Source organism: Bombina bombina, chromosome 8 (genome assembly GCF_027579735.1).
Source record: "Bombina bombina isolate aBomBom1 chromosome 8, aBomBom1.pri, whole genome shotgun sequence".
Classification (NCBI taxonomy): domain Eukaryota; kingdom Metazoa; phylum Chordata; class Amphibia; order Anura; family Bombinatoridae; genus Bombina; species Bombina bombina.
Window position 1 is genome coordinate 153,932,028 of NC_069506.1, and position 20,121 is coordinate 153,952,148.

Below are 20,121 nucleotides of genomic sequence, written 5' to 3' on the forward strand. Positions count from 1 at the left end.
AGTAGAGGCAGGCTGGTTTTCAACAGCAAACCAGCTGGCTGTGTATCTCCCAAATCGATAACGAATGCTTGTCTCCTGGGTATCAAACACCGGCCAAAATACTGCAGTGGAAGGAGGAGGGAGGGCTATGGTGCCCTTAGGTTACTGTTATGGGGATAGTCACACCAACACCAGACTTATGTAAAAGTATAAAATCAGTCTTTTTATTATACACAATAAAAATACCAAATGGTATAACAGATTACAGCTGGGTGATGACAAACTATCTCCCCATGGACCATACAAAATAGCGACGCGTTTCTCGGGGAACACCCCGTTTCCTCAGGCTTGTATGTATGTTGTATGCATAAATGCCCTTTATATAGGGCTTAGTAACCTAATGTTCAGATGAATCCTCCCCTTCCTTTATCCAAATTGACCTATCATGTCCTTCCTTTCCAAACACTCCCCATTGTTGTGAAGTTGTAACAATAATTAGTTCTAATCATATATCGTGATTAGATTTGAAATCGTACAAATTCATATGCCTATGTGTCCCTGATAGTAATATTTAAAATAGCAATTGGATCGTTAGTTAACGATCTCGATCATCCGCTATGTGTAATATAATTGTAGTGAGAAGACTGACATAAGTTCCACTACCTAACCAATAGAGGCCTTTCGTACTGTCCCCCTAACTCGCATAATATTTTTGAACTTTTTGTGGATTTAAATAAATACACACGCAAATTATCAATTCAGAGATATTTTGCAATAAAGGCTTTGAGAACACAAAACATAGAGGGCCTACCTATCCTATTAAATTCAGGTCAAACAAGAAATCCCTCTATGGTTATATCATATGATCCTAGCTCACTAATGGAGGAACTCTTTGAAGGAGTAATACACACTTCACTGGCTCCCCCCTCATCCTTTTATCCACCTAAGGAAGAAGTGTCTTATATAGACTTATATCAGCAACTAGTCTTAGAAGATTTTGAATCTATGCCAAAAAGGATTATGGGCAAAAAGAGAACTTGGCCCAACGAAGCCAGAGCCCTTAAAAGTCTGAGGGATGACCGAAACCTGGTCATCCGCCAGGCTGACAAGGGCGGTGGCATAGTGCTGCAGAATTATTCTGACTATGTAAAAGAAGCCTGTAGAATTCTAGAGGATACCAATTATTACACTAAACTAAAGTATGATCCAACTACAGAGTATATAAAAATTCTCAATACCTTATTGGAAAAAGGCCTTAACTCACAGATCCTAAATAAAAAAGAGAAAAGATACCTAACTCCTGACCATCCGAGTATACCTTTTTATTACCATCTACCCAAATTGCACAAGAATGAAATAGAGCCTCCTGGCAGGCCCATTATAGCTGGCATGAACAGTATCACCGACAGATTGTCAGAATATATTGACATCTACCTACAGAGGTATGTCATTACCTTACCATCCTATATTAAGGACACTAAAGACCTGCTCAATAAACTTTCGCTTGTGCAATTAGATAAAAATAAGAAGTACCTTTGGCTCACATGTGATGTTGGATCACTTTATTCGAACATATCCCATGATCTGGGGATTAATACAACCTTGCACTATTTGAATAGAGATTTATACATGCCTCTAAACCAAAAAGAATATCTGATTTCACTTATCAATTTTATTCTAAAACACAATTATTTTCAGTTTCTTGATTCCTTTTATTTACAGATCAGGGGAACGGCCATGGGCACCAGATTTGCCCCTAGCTTTGCCAACCTATTTATGGGTTGTTATGAAGATCACTACATATATAATTCGCAATGGAGGGGCAATCTGGTGTTCTATGGCCGTTACATAGATGACCTGATATTTATTTTCGATGGCTTAGAGTCAGAAGCCTTAGATTTTGTATCCCATCTAAATGATAACAATATGGGTATTAGTTTTACCCACAATCTACAAAAAGAAAACATAGAATTTCTGGATGTCATTCTATCCTGGGACCTAGAAGAGAATATATCCACGTCCACTTTTTTTAAAAAGGTGGATTGTAATAATTTCCTACATTTCTCAAGCAACCATTTAACAAAATGGAAAACTAATATTCCTTTTAGTCAGTTTTGCAGACTGCGAAGAAACTGCAGCACCATTGACCAATATAAACAGCAATCGCAGATCCTGAAATGTAGATTCATTGAAAAAGGATACCCGGCGGAATTAGTCACAAAAGGCTATGAGAAAGCCAAGAATCTACATAGGGAACAATTATTATCCTCTGTCACATCAATAGACAGAGACAAGGAAACCTTTGCCAATAAACAACCTTTGTTTATTACACAATACAACTCTAACCATAAAATCATTAATAAAGTCCTTAAGAAACACTGGCCGATCCTTCTCAAAGACCCTGTACTGAAGAAAACACTTCCACCACAACCTAAATTAGTGTTTAAGAGAGCCCCTACTTACAAACAAAAACTAGCCCCTAGTAAGGTGGTGATGTCAAAAAGGAAAGTTACTGATATCATAGGACCGAGAGATCAGACTCATAATAATCACACTTTTAGCAAAATAGGGACTTTTAGATGTGGGAAGAAACGATGCCACATGTGTAAATATATAACACATGGTCACAGTGACATATTAGTTAACCATACAAAAGAGTTGATACCTATTAAAAACCGACTGTCCTGTGATTCCAACTATGTAATATATGCATTGTCCTGCCAATGTGGGATCCAGTATATAGGTAGGACCTGTAGAAAGGTCAGGACCAGATGGAGTGAACATCTGAGGAACATTGAATCTAGATCGCTGAAACATAGTGTCTCTAGGCATATCTGCAATAGTTATATTCCTGGTAAATGTTCATTCAAAATAACTCCATTGGAAAAAATCCCCCCTAGCAATTCGTACAATAGGTTTTCCAAATTGAGACAAAGGGAAACCTATTGGATTTATAAATTCAATAGTTTATTTCCCATTGGTCTGAACGAGGTTATAGACTCTGCAGCATTTGTGTAAATATTTTTTCTTATTTTTATTCATTTTTATGTGAGACTTGGTTATATTTAATACATGTCTGGTTAGAGGTATGAACAAATGTATGACTAGATGAGCAGTTTGTGAGCTGGACTTTTCGACACCCCATTGTTGTTGGTTCACATTTATAAGCATTATAACCTACACCATAGTAAATTGTTACCTATAGGGAAATTCTAATTATAGTTATTACTTTAGACTAAGCATATTCTACACAATGTATTCTAATCTTAACACTTTGACTCTTTTATATCACCTCTTCACATATATATTTTATCTATTACAGCATATTTACATACCCCCAGGGATCATAGGGGGGTAACACTATTGATAATTATTTAAATATAATTCACTTTTGGATATAGCTTTATAACTTGATTTACACTAATATCCCCAGTACACTGTCATGTCACATCATTTCAATGGGTACTCATGTCACCTAGTATAGATAATTTCATATCACACTCATCATTATTTTTTATATTTGGAGTACCGTTTACTAGTCAGTGATTACCTACACTATTATTCTCTTTTTATCACATTAATATTTATGAGATGGTTATTAATTTTACATTATACACAATACTATTCATTAGGGCAACACATTGACCTCGGAATACTAACCACTTATTTATAGTGTATCCTGTAGTTCCGGAGTCTAGTTTTATAATCCCACTAATTGATAAGAAAAATTAATTTTATTACTACACTCCTAATCTGTTTTCCATAATTATGTTGGATTGTCTCAGATTCATAATTGTCAGTCGTATTACTAGTGTAATACACTCACTAATTTATAGTATTTATATATTACTATGGGTTAGACACCAGCGATATACTTTTGGCCAATAGCAGGATATGGGTTACGGTGGCGCTTGGTCACTGGCTCGTTATTTAGATATGGGCGTAATTATATCGCCCTTAGCAACCACAATACTATAAAGCTACACAGATTTGGGCCATAGTGATCAGGTGATCATGCGTCATTCCGTATGGAAGTCGGAATCACGGCAACAGCAATTGGGCACACCCCTGATCACATGACATTACGTCATAACAACATCATATGTTACAGCTACCAGCCACACTACCGATCACATGACATTTTGTCATGACAACACAATACACAGTCCAGAGCGTAACCAATGGGATTGCCATGCCATACAGCCGAGAGTGTAACCAATGGGATCGCAATGTTGGAACAGGCCCCCGATATAGCCGTAACCCTATTGGTTAGGTAGTGGAACTTATGTCAGTCTTCTCACTACAATTATATTACACATAGCGGATGATCGAGATCGTTAACTAACGATCCAATTGCTATTTTAAATATTACTATCAGGGACACATAGGCATATGAATTTGTACGATTTCAAATCTAATCACGATATATGATTAGAACTAATTATTGTTACAACTTCACAACAATGGGGAGTGTTTGGAAAGGAAGGACATGATAGGTCAATTTGGATAAAGGAAGGGGAGGATTCATCTGAACATTAGGTTACTAAGCCCTATATAAAGGGCATTTATGCATACAACATACATACAAGCCTGAGGAAACGGGGTGTTCCCCGAGAAACACGTCGCTATTTTGTATGGTCCATGGGGAGATAGTTTGTCATCACCCAGCTGTAATCTGTTATACCATTTGGTATTTTTATTGTGTATAATAAAAAGACTGATTTTATACTTTTACATAAGTCTGGTGTTGGTGTGACTATCCCCATAACAGTAACCTAAGGGCACCATAGCCCTCCCTCCTCCTTCCACTGCAGTATTTTGGCCGGTGTTTGATACCCAGGAGACAAGCATTCGTTATCGATTTGGGAGACACACAGCCAGCTGGTTTGCTGTTGAAAACCAGCCTGCCTCTACTGGCACAAGAGAGTGCCGCCTCGTTTGTGAGTACCCTTATTCTACTCCTTTACTGGATTTCTGGTTATATTGATCCACACATGTGGCGCCTCTGTTTCTGTTTTTTGTTTTGCATCATAGAATACATCATCCAGTTGGGTGAAGACAGAGAGCAGCCTGTTCAAGTACTGATGGACATTTGAAGAGACTCGCTGGACTTTCCAGATTGGGTTGCATATACCATCTGATTCGTATACATTTTATATTTTTATTTTATATTGTTCATTTCTTACTAATTGTTCATTTCTCACTATTTATTATTTATGTTGGCATACTAGTGTAAAACATTGTCATTTGTATCATTGCCAGCCGTTTCCTATATTTTAATTCACCAATATTTTACCAGATCCTAGCGCCTCCTATAGGAGCCCAGTGATAGTATTATCACGGTGACTCCCGTTCATTACATCCAGACACAGTGGCATTCCTCATACAGCAGACTTACATCCAGACACAGGGACATTCCTCACACAGCAGACTTACATCCAGACACAGGGGCATTCCTCACACAGCAGACTTACATCCAGACACAGGGGCATTCCTCACACAGCAGACTTACATCCAGACACAGGGGCATTCCTCACACAGCAGACTTACATCCAGACACAATGGGGCATTCCTCACACAGCAGACTTACATCCAGACACAGGGACATTCCTCACACAGCAGACTTACATCCAGACATAGGGGCATTCCTCACACAGCAGACTTACATCCAGACACAGGGGCATTCCTCACACAGCAGACTTACATCCAGACACAGGGACATTCCTCACACAGCAGACTTACATCCAGACACAGGGGCATTCCTCACACAGCAGACTTACATCCAGACACAGGGACATTCCTCACACAGCAGACTTACATCCAGACATAGGGGCATTCCTCACACAGCAGACTTACATCCAGACACAGGGGCATTCCTCACACAGCAGACTTACATCCAGACACAGGGGCATTCCTCACACAGCAGACTTACATCCAGACACAGGGGCATTCCTCACACAGCAGACTTACATCCAGACACAATGGGGCTTTCCTCACACAGCAGACTTACATCCAGACACAGGGGCATTCCTCACACAGCAGACTTACATCCAGACACAGGTGCATTCTTCACACAGCAGACTTACATGCAGACACAGGGGCATTCCTCACACAGCAGATGTACATCCAGACACAGGGGCATTCCTCACACAGCAGACTTACATCCAGACACAGGGGCATTCCTCACACAGCAGACTTACATCCAGACACAGGTGCATTCCTAACACAGCAGACTTACATCCAGACACAATGGGGCATTCCTCACACAGCAGACTTACATCCAGACACAGGTGCATTCCTAACACAGCAGACTTACATCCAGACACAGGGACATTCCTCACACAGCAGACTTACATCCAGACACAGGGGCATTCCTCACACAGCAGACTTACATCCAGACACAAAGGGGCATTCCTCACACAGCAGACTTACATCCAGACACAGGGGCATTCCTCACACAGCAGACTTACATCCAGACACAGGGGCATTCCTCACACAGCAGACGTACATCCAGACACAGGGGCATTCCTCACACAGCAGACTTACATCCAAACACAGGGGCATTCCTCACACAGCAGACTTACATCCAGACACAATGGGGCATTCCTCACACAGCAGACTTACATCCAGACACAGGGGCATTCCTCACACAGCAGACTTACATCCAGACACAATGGGGCATTCCTCACACAGCAGACTTACATCCAGACACAGGGACATTCCTCACACAGCAGACTTACATCCAGACACAGGGGCATTCCTCACACAGCAGACTTACATCCAGACACAGGGGCATTCCTCACACAGCAGACTTACATCCAGACACAATGGGGCATTCCTCACACAGCAGACTTACATCCAGACACAGGGGCATTCCTCACACAGCAGACTTACATCCAGACACAGGGGCATTCCTCACACAGCAGACATACATCCAGACACAGTGGCATTCCTCACACAGCAGACTTGCATCCAGACACAGGGGCATTCCTCACACAGCAGACTTACATCCAGACACAGGGGCATTCCTCACACAGCAGACTTACATCCAGACATAGGGGCATTCCTCACACAGAAGACTTACATCCAGACATAGGGACATTCCTCACACAGCAGACTTACATCCAGACACAATGGGGCATTCCTCACACAGCAGACTTACATCCAGACACAGGGGCATTCCTCACACAGCAGACTTACAACCAGACACAGGGGCATTCCTCACACAGCAGACTTACATCCAGACACAGGGGCATTCCTTACACAGGAGACTTACATCCAGACACAATGGGCATTCCTCACACAGCAGATTTACATCCAGACACAATGGGGCATTCTTTACACAGCAGACTTACATCCAGACACAATGGGGCATTCTTCACACATCAGACTTACATCCAGACACAGGGGCATTCCTCACACAGTAGACTTACATCCAGACACAGGGGCATTCCTTACACAGCAGACTTACATCCAGACACAGGGGCATTCCTCACACAGCAGACTTACATCCAGACACAGGGGCATTCCTCACACAGCAGACTTACATCCAGACGCAGGGGCATTCGTCACACAGCAGTCTTACATCCAGACACAATGGGGCATTTCTCACACAGCAGACTTACATCCAGGCACAATGGGGCATTCCTCACACATCAGACTTACATCCAGACACAATGGGGCATTCCTCACACAGCAGACTTACATCCAGACACAATGGGGCATTCCTCACACAGCAGACTTACATCCAGATACAAGGGCATTCCTCACACAGCAGACTTACACCCAGACACAGGGGCATTCCTCACACAGCAGACTTACAACCAGACACAATGGGTCATTCCTCACACAGCAGACTTACATCCAGACACAATGGGGCATTCCTCACACAGCAGACTTACATCCAGACACTATGGGGCATTCTTCACACAGCAGACTTACATCCAGACACAGGGGCATTCCTCACACAGCAGACTTACATCTAGACACAGGGGCATTCCTCACACAGCAGACTTACATACAGACACAGGGGCATTCCTCACACAGCAGACTTACATCCAGACACAATGGGGCATTCCTAACACAGCAGACTTATATCCAGACACAGGGGCATTCCTCACACAGCAGACTTACATCCAGACACAGGGGCATTCCTCACACAGCAGACTTACATCCAGACACAGGTGCATTCCTCACACAGCAGACTTACATCCATAAACAATGGGGCATTCCTCACACAGCAGACTTACATCCAGACACAGGGGTATTCTTCACACAGCAGACTTACATCCAGACACAATGGGGCATTCCTCACACAGCAGACTTACATCCAGACACAGTGGCATTCCTCACACAGCAGACTTACATCCAGACACAGGTACATTCCTCACATAGCAGACTTACATCCAGACACAGGGGCATTCCTCACACAGCAGACTTATATCCAGACACAGTGGCATTCCTCACACAGCAGACTTACATCCAGACACAGGGGCATTCCTCACACAGCAGACTTACATCCAGACACAATGGGGCATTCCTCACACAGCAGACTTACATCCAGACACAGGGGCATTCCTCACACAGCAGACTTACATCCAGACACAGGGGCATTCCTCACACAGCAGACTTACATCCAGACACAGGGGCATTCCTCACACAGCAGACTTACATCCAGACACAGGGGCATTCCTCACACAGCAGACTTACATCCAGACACAGGGGCATTCCTCACACAGCAGACTTACATCCAGACACAGGGACATTCCTCACACAGTAGACTTACATCCAGACACAGGGGCATTCCTCACACAGCAGACTTACATCCAGACACAGGGACATTCCTCACACAGCAGACTTACATCCAGACACAGGGGCATTCCTCACACAGCAGACTTACATCCAGACACAGGGGCATTCCTCACACAGCAGACTTACATCCAGACACAATGGGGCATTCCTCACACCAGACTTACGTCCAGACACAGGGGCATTCCTCAAACAGCAGACATACATCCGGACACAGGGGCATTCTTCACTCAGCAGACTTACATCCAGACACAATGAGGCATTCCTCACACAGCAGACTTACATCCAGACACAGGGGCATTCCTCACACAGCAGACTTACATCCAGACACAGGGGCATTCCTCACACAGCAGACTTACAACCAGACACAGGGGCATTCCTCACACAGCAGACTTACATCCAGACACAGGGGCATTCCTCACACAGCAGACTTATATCCAGACACAATGGGGCATATTTAACAATGTGTGAGTGGACATGATACGAAGTAGCGTATCATGTCCGCCGCACATCGATAAATGCCGACAGCGTATTATTATTGCACCAGCAGTCCTTGTGAACTGTTTGGCCGCAAATCTGCAGGGGTGGCATTGCACCATTGGCCGCTAGAAGGGGGTGTCAATCAACCAATCGTATTCGATTGGGTTGATTTCTGTCCACCGCCTTAGAGCAGGCGGACAAGTTAATAGCAGTTTTGTCTTTAGTGTTGTGTTTCAGCTTGCAGTGGATGAAAGCGCGGATATGAGTGATGTTGCTTAACTGTTTATTTGGGTTAGGTTCCCAAAGGAAGATTCATTTAGAGAAGAAATGCTGTGTTTAGTGCCACTCCTTGTTAAAACTTGAGGAGAGGACATTCTGAACGCACTGCTTATATTTGTTGGAGAAAAAAAACTTAGTTGGTCAGGTCTTGTAAGTGTATGTACTGACGAAGCTCCCAGAATGTAAAGGAAAAGAGACGGGACTTATTGGTTTAATGAGGAATAGAGAAGAGATACCAAACTTTGCAACTTTTCATTGCATCATACACAGAGGCACTCACTAAAAAACTCAAAAACAACTCATTGCAAAATGATATGCAGCTGGTTGTTCGCGTAGTCAATTTTATTGTCTGAAAATCACTGAACCATCAACAGTTCCACAGTTGCTTGAGGACTATGAGAAAGAGTATGGTGATTTGGTGATGCATAATGAGGTAAGATGGTTATCTTTCGGCAGTTCTTGAACACTTTTGGAGTTTTCTTCCCAAAATACGCAAATTCCTTGATAGAAAAGGTAAATTGAGCCAAAATTAAAAGACCCAGAATGGATTATATAGTTGGTGCTCCAAGGAAGAGATAAGCTCCCAGGTAACATATTACAAGCAAAAAAGCATTCAAGAACATAATAACTACACTATATATATCTGACAAAGATTTTGTTTACTTCCCAATATTACAAGCTGTTACAACAATTGACCAATCACTACAGCAACACTTTAGCCTCTGAATTTATCAAAGTGTTGGAAGAGCTGAGGGGAGAATTTAAATCCAGGTTCAGAGATGTCATGGAGAAAGCTGAGATAGTCAGCCTTATTGACAACCCTTTTCATGTGCCTGTGTCCTCACTGACTCCAGTTTTAATACAACTCTGACTTTCTAATTGTGCTGCTCTCGAAAGTGATATTGTTCAGTTGCAGGCAAAGGACATACTCAAAGCAGAACTTGGAGCAGGAGTGGGCCACTTCTGGAATGCAGTTTCTGAATTGTTCTTTCCCACTTTGAAGCCATTTGTAAAAAAACATTTTTTTCTGACCACGTATACTTGTGAATCAATTTTCTCTACCATGAACATTATAAAAAGGAAACAGAATAACAGACTGACCAGTTCGCATCTTGATTGACTTACAAGGATTGCAAACCAAAAATACAACATAAAGACGGTTAAAGAGATTAATGCATTTTCCACTCATCTCAGTATGAAAGGAACATTAAAGATATGTTTTTTACTTTTCATTTAAAAAAAATTTGTTTTAATTTGTATTAGTTTTTTTTTTCTGAAAATGTATTTGTGTACTTTGTTCTATGTATTGTTTTGTTCTTGTGGTTGTGGGGTGTGTTACTGTCTAATGAGCAAAGGGTGTGTTCCTTATCCGCCAATATGCCCCTTTCCCACGGACCGGCTGTGCATTTTTTCAAAATCAAAATAAACAATTTTAAGTCAACCTTTCCCATGTTGTCTGCTTTATATGTTTACATTGTATGTATTCTCTATCAAGAAATTAGCTAAACAGGTAGGTCACAGGGATTTGTGGTAGATGTGGCTGTCCTGTTGATTGTCTCTTGCCAGTGTGTCTCCCTTAGAAAAAACAGTGAGGAACACTGAACAGTGGGGCCGAACTATGAATTGTCTGTCCAGCATGATCCACTCAGTGGATCAAGTCTGACAGATATTGCTGAATGCCAACTCTGTCAGCATTTAGCATTGCACAAGCAGTTCTGGTGAACTGCTTGTGCAATGCCGCCCCCTGCAGATTCACTAGCAGGAGGTGTCAGTCAACATGATCGTATCTGATCGGATTGATTGCTGTACGCCGCTCAGAGGCGGCAGACCAGTTAAAGAGCAGGGGTCTTAAAACCACTGCTTCTTAACTGCTGTTTCCAGGGAGCCTGAAGGCTTGCACGGAAACAGGGGGAATAGGGGCAATACGGCCGTTCATAAATCGGCCCCTATGTATTAGATCATTCCATAACATATCACATTACATATGTAATTTATCCCACAAAGGGACCAATGTCTAATAAAGTATTGAGACCCTTTAGTTGTACAGTGTCCAACAGGTATATCTACCTAGTCTCTAACTGCCAGAACAATGGACGCCAAATCAATTATTATTACTGAAATGTAAACTTTACAAGACAGCGACTTTTTGCATGTATCGGCTTGTGCAGGTATTCAAAGTAAAAAGTTAGTGCTCTTGTGAAAGCAAAAGTGCACCAAAAGATAGACTTTGCAAAGTCGCTATCACATTAATGTATTCCCCAAAAGACTTCAATGGAGCATGCAAACTAAAAAACACCTATGTAAACTTATGTATTTATGTGTTAATATGTGTATATGTGTATGTAAATACATCTGTACACACGCACGTGTATATATATATATATATATACACAGCTAAGGACCGCTCTCACAGACTGGACTGGGTACACATCCTAAGCCACTGTTAACTCCACAGCCCTGAACACTGACAGACAGATGCACAGTTCCCAGCAACCCAGGCAGTTAACCCCTGAACAGCCTGGGTGACAGGCCCGCAGGGAAGCATTATAAACATATATATATATATATATATATATATATAATACATACATTCACATGTTTAGACATGTCTATGTATGCATATATATGTCAAAGCACTTTGCAGCTCTTTTTTTTGTCAAACACCTTATACTATGGGGCCTATTTACTATGGTGCGAGCGGACATGATCCAATATCGGCATTTATCATTGCACCAGCAGTTCTTGTGAACTGCTGGTGCAATGCCACCCCCAGCAGATTTGCGGGCGCTAGCAGGGGGTGTCAATAAACCCGATCGTATTCAATCAGGTTGATTTCTATCTGCCACCTCAGAGCAGGCGGACAAGTTATGAAGCAGCGGTCTTTAGAAACAAGGGGCCTCACGCTCCATATGGAGCTTTATAAATATGCCCCTATATACGCACTACCCTTTAAGCGAGGGTTTCAGTTGCCTAATCAAACGAGTGTAATATGCACATGATTATTTTTATGTAAAATCTATATCTATGTACTTATATGAATATATAAAGGTATATACATATATATATATATATAGAACTTTTATATTTAAAAATACATAGAAGATTTTCCCCGATGTGAAGAACATTGGAATGTAAAATATTTACATTAAATATATACTAAAATACATTTTTTAATATTGATTGTCTTCAGGTATTTGAGTGGAAGTGCTCCAATGTGTGTGTATATATATATATATATATATATATATAAATACATTATATATATATATATATATGTATATATATATATATATATATATATATATATATATATAAAAAAAAATATACTGTACTGAGCCTTCATTTTATGTTTCAGTGTTTGCAGATTCCTGTATGTGAAGGGGATCGTAATTACTGCCTCAGAATACAGCAATAGGCGAATACAGCTTCAGGGCCCTATTGGAACGGATCCAAATAACAGGAGCTGCAGAGATCTACATGGATGATCTTTTCAAGGGTGATTACTTACCTCATATCGATTGAGGTTTTCTAAGTAAGTGTTTAGATATAGGGGAGCTCCTTTCCCAGTAACTATTATATGTCCACAGAGATTTGGCGCAGAACAAAAGATTATTTTTCTATATATATATATATATATATATATATATAAATACATAATATATATATGCATAAATGTAAAGGATTAGCGCAAAATGTTGCACTAAATACTACAACATAAATACATTAAAAAATACATGTACACTCACCTTTACACTATCTAATAACATTATACATATAAATATTAATAAAAAAGTTATTAGGGTTCACAGGTATATGTCAAGGTGTTTAACTGCAATGGGCTATATATAGTATATATATATATACAGTATATATTTATTTATATATATATACAACCGAAGTGATGAATCCAACGGACGGTATCCGTACTCCCCAGAAACTTCACACAGCAGGCACAACAGGATTTTCAATCCGTTTAATATTATAAGGTAAACCAAACGTTTCGGCTCTCACAGGAGCCTTTGTCAATGGTAGCCAAAGATAAAACGGACATAACACACAGAACCGGAACTCACACTTAAATACCCACCTTCCCCAGTGTAACAACCAATCAGCCAGCCCAAGCGGCATACACCCACAAACACTGCAAGGCTCCCCATCAGCCGTAATAAGAGCTTAACCGGACATCAGTGACGTTATCATGCCAACTCCGCCCCCAATGACATCAGCAATGCCGATTGTCAAGGGGATCAGAACACCAGGCCATGTGTAAACAAACCAGGTGAGGGATGTGGGCGGGGCCACCCACGGAAGGCTGACAAAACAAAAGCAAAAATGTGTGTCAAACGTGACATTGTGAATATCAAAGTGTAGAATACAAAAACAAAAAATGGGAACAAAATTACTAGGTCACATCTTCAATCCTATCTCTCATAATGATACACATAGGCTAATAACATAGGCCGACATTCAAAACCCTCTATACCGATCGGCATCAAGGAGATGAGAGTCAGGCAACCAGGGGAAACAACCCCCTAGGTGAATACATTGTATGTAACCCCAGCAGAGGGGTATGAAGACACATCATGCCTACAAGGAGTAGGAAGAAACTTTATAAGGACGACTCCCCATATGCCTAGAGTTTTCTGGCCTTATAACAACATCCATAGTCAATGTTAGAGTTCAAACCTCGAGGGGTAACCATGTCAAGATTAAATATCCAGCGGGCCTCCATCCGCAGAAGTGCCAAGCCTCTGTCACCACCTTGTGTAGGACGTGGTACATGGTCAACCAGTACTGTGTGCAGGGAAGAGATAGAATGTACAGCAGTCAAAAAATGCCATGCCACAGGCTGGTCAGAATGCCCTTTATCAAGTGCCTGGTGAATTGCTGACTTATGGTTGGCAAATCGTTCCCTGAAGGATGTAACCATTTTACCGATATAATACATGGAGCATGGACAGATGATGGCATATATGATGAATTCAGAAGTGCACGTCAACCTGTGCCTAATCTTGAACCGTTTGTTGGTATGTGGGTGTTGAAATGAGTTACCCGTTATTAGACTGTTGCACGTCACACAATTGCCACATTTGTAACATCAAGGTTTGCCCTTAGGCAACCACCCCTGTTTTTTACAACAGTGTACTGGATCATTTAGTACTAATAGATCCCTCAAGTTATTAGCTCTCCTGTACACCATACCGTCCGTTGGATTCATCACTTCGGTTGGATGCATATTTGTTTGGCAAGTGCACCAGGTGATTGCTTGACTGGAGTGTGCCATTTCCACACTGAACTTTGTCTATTACATTATTGAAAAGTGCACCTAGTGTTTTTACAATTAACACTATTTTCCTTAAAATTTGAGTTTCATTGGCCAGTGGAATATCAATTCAGGACTCTCTCACTTACTAGTGTGAGCATCTTTCTTTACCTACTTTTTTGTGTTGTGGATATTACCCTGAGGGGTATGGAACCGTCATGTTCCACACAGGATGTCACTTTAACTGAAGACCCCTATGGGAATATAGAGGACTTTGCGTTCACTGAAGCATATGCAGCACGTATTTGTTGCAAGGCTGACCTGCAGGAGCTGCAGGAAACGAAAGGTGAGACCCCCACTAATATTTATCATAAATTATTACATTTAGAAAAAAAGGAGGTAGATTTCCATCTACACGCAGTTTTCCTATCTGAATATTATAAACTAAGATTCATCCCTAGAGGTTTTAGGGTAAGAAACATACCTACACTAGGTCGTAATAACATTGAATTTTGCAGGAGATCGTGTGGCATACTAAGTAAATGTTCACACGACTTGATGCTCTTAGTAATAGAGGAGGTTTCTAGACTTAAGCTTACTGTTAAGGAAGAAATTGAATCTGTCAAAGACTCACTTCTGGCTATTCTTACCTCTGATACATCTACTGATCGGATTACTAAACTCAAGACCCAGGTTGACAAATATAAGCAAGATTTTAATGGCTTTCAAAAATAAGAAATTTACAACTGTAGAGAATGACTATAGGGACAAGAAGGTATATAGTTGGCTTTTTGGTAGAGACAACAACCCTTGGGTAGGTCATAGAAAACAACCCTTTAATAAAACTAGAAGGGTTAACTTTTCAACTGTTGACAGTAGTGGAGGGGATTCCTCTGATGGTGACAATCAGATTATACAAAACCCCGCACTGAGTGGCGTAACTACTCGATCTTCATAGAAGCCCCCTTTATCCCAAGGTCCAGAGGCAGATGCCTCAGGAGGGGGAGGGGCCACAAAAAGAAAGAATCAACAGAAAAAGATAAAACAATACAGTAGTATATAATTTAAGTTCACGTCCCTTAACTACTGACGAACTTAAGGTGCTCAATAGAGGCTTATCTTTTGTGCCCACCCCCAAGTGTGACCTATTTGATCTTTTTGTTGATATGGGTAGGTTTCAAAGACAGCTTAAATTGAAGGATTTTTTCAAGGATAAAGGGGATCATATGCACAAACCCTTTAAGGCAGTAAGCTCCTTTGAACCCCCTAATACGCATCCTTCTATTAAAACATTCCATCAGATTTGTACCTCCTCTATCTCTGAACTGTATAAAACTATTCCCCTTTACAGAGATAATTTGAGTAAGGCTGAGAGACAAGCTATTAAAACCCTCTCTACTGATAGGGATATAGTTATTAGGCCGGCAGACAAGGGAGGTGCAACGTTTGTATGGGACTATACCCAATATAAAAGTGAGGCACTGAGACAATTACAGGATAAAACTACATAACAACTATTACAGACTAATCCAACTAGGATGTTTAAGAAACAGATTGGCGATTTCTTAAGTCTGGCTCACCAGGCTGGTGTTATTGATGATAATGGATTTGGCTATCTGACTGCTGACTTTCCTGTGTGCCCTATTTTATATTTGCTTCCAAAAATCCATAAATCTTTGGAGAACCCACCGGGCAGACCTATTGTGTCTGCCAGGGGGTCACTCCTACAGCCCTTAGCTGAATTAATTGACTTCTATTTGCAACCAGTGGTACAGAATATACAAGCACACCTGAAAGATTCATTTGAATTGATCAACTTGCTAAAAAATATTGAGGACATTAACCCTACTGACATTTGGTGACCATGGACGGGGTGAGTTTATACACTGTTATTCCCCACGCACATGGGTTAGAAATGGTCCGACAATTACTTATTGATAATGTTCACTACACTGGCCCTCCTGTTGAGTTTCTATTACATCTGGTGGAGTTCTGCCTGGAGAACTCTTTTTTCCATTTTGAAGATAAATATTTTTTACAGATTATGGGTAACGCGATAGGGTCGAATATGGCCCCATCTTATGCTAACATCTACATGTCGATGTACGAACATCATAATATTTTCTCCAGACAAAACCCTCTGAAATTTTACCGTCGCTACATAGACAACGTCTTTTAATTTGGGGCGGTACCCCTGAAACTCTTTTGGATTGGGTTAATGGCCTCAACATGCTTGTTTCTACCATTCGGTTTAAAATGGAACAGAATACTGAGTGTAGTCATTAGGTAGTTGTAAACTTCAGACAACCTTATTTAAGAAAGATACTGATAGGAATTCTATTCTACATTATAGCAGCTTTCACCCTAAATTCCAGAAAGATGAGGTCAGTTCCTCTCAACTCCTGCGGGTCGTCCTCAACAATACGGACGACTCCCGCAAAGAAATACAATTAGAAGAGATGTCTCAAAGATTCCTCGAGAGGGGTTACCCGTTGTCTCTAATTGAACAACAACGGACACTAGGAAAGCTGCTGATGATACGTCTAATTGTTTGAACTTCCTTACCACTCCAGGTTTCAAGATACTGAGCACCACCATTAAAAGGAATTGGTTGATGCTGTCTAAAGACACCAGTCTTCAATTTGTGGACTCCCCTATACCGCGAATGGTGTACAGGAGAGCTAATAACTTGAGGAATCTATTAGTACTTGTCAGTATATGGCCGTGTTATAACACAATATATTTAATAATTATTCTTTAAAATAAAACCCCAATAAAATGCATATACGAAACAATAAAATTAATGTAAATTCCTAAGTTCTTTTTTTATAAGTTAATATTTATAGACACATTGAAATATATTTGTAGAAAGCCAGATATGAAACAATACTATACACATTTGAACTATTATAATATGCTATGCAAAGATCATAAAAGTTGCCTTATTCACAATAGTCTCTCAAATCAGAGTTGCATTTACAATACCACAATAAGATATACAAGAATCTGAGCCACTAACATTCAAGCAGTACAATCAGCTATATAGCCACAATTTATTTTATATAATTCCAATTTAAAACATCAGAAATTGTATATATTATTTGTGCCAACAACCAAACTCCTATGCCAATTTATCTAAGCTTAAATAAATTATTACGCCTAGATTTAGAGTTCTGCATTAGCCGTCAAAAACCAGCGTTAAGGGGTCCTAACGCTGCTTTTTACCGCCCGCTGGTATTTAGAGTCAGCCAGGAAAGGGTCTAACGCTCACTTTCCAGCCGCGACTTTTCCATACCGCAGATCCCCTTACGCCAATTGCGTATCCTATCTTTTCAATGGGATCTTCCTAACGCCGGTATTTAGAGTCTTGGCTGAAGTGAGCGGTAGACCCTCTACCGACAAGACTCCTAATGCCAAAAAAAGTCAGGAGTTAAGAGCTTTATGGGCTAACGCCGGTTTATAAAGCTCTTAACTACTGTGCTCTAAAGTACACTAACACCCATAAACTACCTATGTACCCCTAAACCGAGGCCCCCCCACATCGCCGCCACTATAATAAATTTGTTTAACCCCTAATCTGCCGACCGGACACCGCCGCCACCTACATTATCCCTATGTACCCCTAATCTGCTGCCCCTAACATCGCCGACACCTACATAATATTTATTAACCCCTAATCTGTCCCCCCCAACGTCGCTGCTACCTTACCTACACTTATTAACCCTTAATCTGCCAACCGGGCCTCGCCGTCACTATAATAAATGTATTAACTCCTAAACCGCCTCACTCCCGCCTCGCAAACCCTATAATAAATTTTATTAACCCCTAATCTGCCCTCCCTAACATCTGCAACACCTAACTTCAAGTATTAACCCCTAATCTGCCGACCGGACCTCGCCGCTACTCTAATAAATGTATGAACCCCTAAAGCTAAGTCTAACCCTAACCCTAACACCCCCCTAAGTTAAATATAATTTTATTCTAACGAAATAAATTAAATCTTATTAAAAAAATTAATCCTATTTAAAGCTAAATACTTACCTGTAAAATAAACCCTAATATAGCTACAATATAACTAATAATTACATTGTAGCTATTTTAGGATTTATATTTATTTTACAGGCAACTTTGTATTTATTTTAACCAGGTACAATAGCTATTAAATAGTTATTTACTATTTAATAGCTACCTAGTTAAAATAATTACAAAATTACCTGTAAAATAAATCCTAACCCTACACTTTCAACAAATTAATTAACTAAACTACCTACAATTACCTACAATTAAATCAACTAAACTAAATTACAAAAAAACCCCCACTAAATTACAGAAAATAAAAAAAGATTACAAGAATTTTAAACTAATTACACCTACTCTAAGCCCCCTAAAAAAAATAACAAAGCCCCCCAAATTAAAAAAATGCCCTACCCTAATCTAAAATAAAAAGTTAACAGCTCTATTACCTTACCAGCCCTTAAAAGGGCTTTTTGCGGGGCATGCCCCAAAGAAATCAGCTTTTTTGCCTGTAAAAAAACATACAATACCCCCCCAACATTACAACCCACCACCCACATACCCCTAATCAAGCTAGCCGCTACCGTAAGCAACGCTGGTATTGAGAGTTGAAGTGGCGGTAAATATGCCTGTACGCTCCCTTTTTGGAGCCTAACGCAGCCCTTCAGAGAACTCTCAAAATACGCGTAGCTAACTCACCCTTTTGGCCGCAAAACTCTAAATCTAGCCGTTAGTTACTTACAATTAAGACCAATTCTAAGATATATATCTATATTTGGAACAATAAATTACTTAGCAGTAAGGATTTGTTTTAAAATACACAGGCTATGAAATACAAGGTTAAAATACAATGTATTCCTTTAAGTCTGCTACCTACAGCAACAATGGATGTTTGTTTAAATATTTAGCATACAAAAGGCAAGCTTAAAACTATCCAGGACTATGAATATTAATCTAAAATATTAATATGCTCTTTAAATCTATCAGTTGTAATTTAACTGCAGCGACTATGCATATATTTTATTTTAAATATTACCTATATTTAGCAACCTTTTATACTTTACCCAAATGACCAAATCAATTTCCAGAATTTTCACTGTATATTCAATTCACCTCAGAATACAACAGGAGTATTTTGCATGTGGAAAAGAAAGGGTAGCTATCTTGCTTATAATAACTGCAGCAGTTATCCATCCAGGGATTCAGCAAAAAGTTTTCCAGCCAAAGTTAACCAAAGTTAGCCCAAGTTAGCCTCCTTCTCTCTCTATGCTTGGGGTTAAATCATGTGATATAACCCC

The 20,121-nt window shown here is 40.4% G+C and overlaps 1 protein-coding gene across 1 annotated transcript in view; it reads left to right on the plus strand.

The window, feature by feature from the left end:
* LOC128638054 (sulfotransferase 2B1) overlaps positions 1 to 20,121 on the plus strand; it is a 133,529-nt gene that overhangs the window by 10,666 nt on the left and 102,742 nt on the right. Inside the window, exon 2 of the mRNA XM_053689924.1 lies at positions 12,902 to 13,078. The gene's annotated coding sequence lies outside the window, so the exon portion shown is untranslated. The remainder of the gene's footprint in view (positions 1 to 12,901; positions 13,079 to 20,121) is intronic.